Source organism: Egretta garzetta, unplaced genomic scaffold, assembly GCF_000687185.1.
Source record: "Egretta garzetta isolate BGI_Z169 unplaced genomic scaffold, ASM68718v1 scaffold135, whole genome shotgun sequence".
NCBI lineage: Eukaryota > Metazoa > Chordata > Aves > Pelecaniformes > Ardeidae > Egretta > Egretta garzetta.
In genome coordinates, this window is record NW_009259594.1 from 1,819,425 (window position 1) to 1,823,580 (window position 4,156).

A 4,156-nucleotide genomic window follows, 5' to 3' on the forward strand; every position below is an offset into this window, starting at 1 on the left:
CCCTTCAGACATCTGCTGTGCTGATGGAGAAGGTGCCACTTTCAGAACGGGGTTGCCTGGAGCACCAGCCACCCAGGAACCAGACCCTTGCAAATCAGCTGTTTACAGTCCGTCCCCTTCTCCCATTTCTGTGTATTCGTACTGCAGGACCAGAGAGGCGGGCAGTTTATGGGGGTCAGGGGGAGTGTGGGGGTAAATCCTGGTTTCACTGAATCCCATAACGGTCATGCAATTCGATGGGGCCATTTTTTATTCCCACCACTTCCCTGCCTCTGGCATCTCTGGGGCTGTAACGATACCGAGTGTGGTGCAAGACCAGGCGAGAAGACAGGTTTCTGCTCTAATGTCTTTCTGCGTATTTTCTGTTCCTATGGTAAAACGGATGTTGGAGAGACTTGCTGTAGAATCTGCCTTGAAAGTCTTACCTCTGAGATGCCAGGCCCTGCTCGGTGTTAAGTGAAATTGTCTGCAGCTCATTAACATCAAAGCATTTTCTCCACCGGTCTGGGCAGCTCAGTAGTAACCAGCAGATGAACCAGAGAGCAGCTACGCTCTCCGCTAAGCTTTGCCTGCAAACAATTAACATCAAAGGGGAGCCACTGTGAAACAGGGGAAAAACAACGCTCCCACTGCAGCAAGCCTCATGGCTGGTGGGAAAGCGGGGGGAGGCCGAAGCTCTGTCCCAGCTCAAGAGTTTGCGCTGAGATGTTTGCAGGAGCGAGCAGAGGAATGGCTGCTGGGGCCTGCTGACAGTGTTGGTCAAGAACACGGTGAATCCACTTTGGTCTGAACAAAACTCCCTGATGGTGTTGGTGGAAGCATGGTGCAGGCTCTGGTGTATCATACTGGGTCCAGCCTAATTCTGGGATGGAGTCAGATCTGCCATCGCCTTGGTATGTCGGTGGTTGCTCACTTAGCTGTCGCTCTTGCTGTGTCTCCCAGGGCCAGCCCCATGGTTCTTTACACCCTTCTCCATCCCTCTGAACACAAAAGTTTTGGCTAGTGATTCCAGATGTTGCTGCCCTTTTTTTAAGTGGACCTTCACCCTCTGTTTGCTTTTCCCCACAAGAGGCCTGTGGAATTAAACCGCTTTTTAGATTACAGGATGATTCCCTTCCTCTAGTTCTCAAGCACTTTCTCCTGCCTTATGTACTGGATCCTCTGGCTCATGCTTTCCTCTTCCTCTCTGCTTTGGAGGTGGGTAAGAAATCAAAATTGTTGGGTAAATGAATTATTTCTCATAGTCATCTACTGGTGGCTTTACCACAGCTCGTGCATGTCCCAGTCAGAGATGAGAAGCTTTTTGGTAGGTGCTGCGCCAGCAGAGAATAGAAACGTGGGGCTATCTCAAAGAGTTTGCTATCTAAACATCAGTCTAGGAACAGGGGATTGCAAAAAAGAGAACAACAAAACTGGAACTCTCTATTAATAAGTGCTGGGGGTCAAGATTAGAGATAATATAACCACAGTGAGATGTGCCAACCAGCGCACGCTTCCTTCCTGCTAGCTCTGCTGTGGGAGTGCTAACCTCCAGCCACGGGTGACAGAGCTGCAGGGCACAGCCAAAACAGTTAAAGCCACCAAGGCTTATGAGTCAAAGTTGTAGGAAGTGACTTTCAGGCAAGGTACTTTCTCCAGAGGGCAGGCGCGCTTTGTGGAAAAGTATACTTCGTTCTGTTCGTGCTTGCTCAAGGAAAGCACGTTCAAAACCGATCAGGCGGTCTGAAGGACAGCTAATACCACCTGGGCAATAGTCAAACTGCCACAGAAGGAGGAACTATGGAAATTTATCTTCTCCACCCTAGAAAAAGGAGGGCCACGTGTAGGCTGTGCACAGAATTGTGCTAGGGGAAGTTTGGGGAGAAAAGATGCTTAAAAGAGCAATTCAGCACCACCTGGGAGTAAGTGGATTGGGGGACACGGGCTGCTGGTATGTTAGGGGCTGGGCTGCAGCCACTAGGGAAGGTAAATTTGGGGGCAGCCTCCTGAAAGGAGTTAGCGGGAGCAAGCAACCAAACTTGCTCTGAAATGTAAATTGATAAATTTAAGACTGGCATCATATGACCCAGTTACCTGTCACAGCAGGGATGCGAACCAAGTGCAGAAGAAACAAGGAGAGAGTAACAGCTTGACGGCCAATAGCCATGCTGACAGCAAGCTCGCCACTGCTAAGCTTATTTTGTGGGCTTTGGAGCAAGAGAAGAGTATTGCAAGGAAGAATTTGCAGGAAGGCTCTCCTGAAGACCACAGCAGGCTGGCACTAGTCCTGGTGTATCTGGGCTGATAAGATGCAAGGTCAGCAACCATTAGCCTCTCCAGCAGCTTGTCCAGCCGCTGTTCTAGCCATCATCCAGGCTGCGGACAGAAGTTCCCTCCTGGAGTCTAGAGCATTCACGTTGCAATCACTTTGTTTAGATCATCTCCCTCTCAGGGAAGAAGTAGTACTTCTGTGGTTAGCACGGTGCCTAACAGACTTTTGAACTGGCTCAAGCAAGCAGCATGTCTGGACTTTGAGTGAAAGGAAGATTCCCCACTGCCAACACAAGGACTCTGGAAATGAAGACTCCAGGGGCTCATCACGCTGAAAAAGGGGTGGAACAAAGACCAGGATTTCACCAACAACTGGAGTGAGGTGCAGCTCACCTGAGGGATCATTCCTGAGCAGAGGTGCCCAAAGAGCTTTCCTGCTGTTTGTGGCAGAGAAATTCTCCATAAGTCACGCTTTCCTTCTTTCTGCCAGTAGTGGCTTTCAAACAAGGATTGGGATTCCCCCTTCACTAAACCAGGCTGCTCCGCTCACAAAAACAAGCTTCGCATTGTCCTCTTCACAAGGAAGCTGCATCTTGAAACGGGCTTCTTGCCTCTTGCTCCTTGGGTTGCTGTCTGCTCTGGGAAGTTCTGGAGGTTAGAAACCATCCTCTGACCTTCTCCGCAAGAAAAGAGCCAGTTAATAATCTGTCCTCATGCTATCATTGGGCTCCAGATTCCTCTGTCCCATCCTTGAAACACTGGAGCTTCCCTCGTACATTGTCAGAGCAATCACACCTCGCTTCTGCTTTCCTTTTGCTGGACTAGCCAAACTGAGCTGTCCTGGTCTCTGTTTGTAGGACAGGCTCGTTGCTCTCCTACCTACGTGCACCAAGAGCCTGCCCTGTGCCTCGTGGGGTTTCCTTTGAATAGGACAACCAGCTTACTGCTGCTGCAACTGCACCTGAACAGCGGCTTAAACGCTTCTCTACCTCCACAGGAAATATCTTATCTGGGACATCCTACTACCATAGCCGCATACAGCCAGCTTTGACCTCTCTGCCTTTCAAACTCACCGAGTGCGGCTTGGCAAGGTGAGGGGAATGGCTCAGGTGGGGGAATAAGGGCCACGACTCCTGGGTTTTGTCTCTGGCCTTGCTGCAGGGTTTGGGGTAAGACGTTTCATCTTTCTGAGCTCATCCCCTGAGCTTGCAGAAAGCTGGTGTCGATGTTTTCCTCCTGCACAGGCGCCATGCCTGTCCCCTGCCCATCAGGAAACGGTGTTACTGCGTCATCAGCCCCCTCACAACGTCTGAGCTCACACTGGAGGGAGGTCTTTGTTCTTGCAGTGTAAGGCTGAAGGGTAAGTGGACACCGCTAAAACACAGGAGGTGGTTGTGTCAGGGCGCTGTCCCTGTGGGATCGGCGTCAAGAGGCCTCTTGGCCATTGTAGCCGAGTGTCTCTCCTTCTCGTCATGGCCACCAACAGACTCGGTGTTTTTTACTGGACTGTGGAGCGGATGAGGAGGTTTCAGCTCTTCCTGACAGAAAACCATGTGGCCTGCTCGGGGCGGGGGGGGGATGTCCCCTCCGGGGTGGACAGTGACCCTTCTGGGGTGGGATGTGCCCTGAGGGACAGTCACTCAGGGGTGAGATGTCCTCTCAGGGGCAGTGACCCCTCAGGGGTGTGACATCCCCTCAGGGGAGGGATGGCCGCTCAGGAGAGCAACATCCCTTCAGGGGAGGGACGTCCCCTCGGGGGACGGTGACCCCTCGGGGCAGGGACATCCCCTCGGGGCAGGTTTGGCCGCTCAGGGGAGCAACATCCCTTCAGGGGAAGGACGTCCCCTCAGGGAACGGTGACCCCTTGGGGCAGGGACGTCCCCTCGGGGCAGGGGTGGCCACGCAG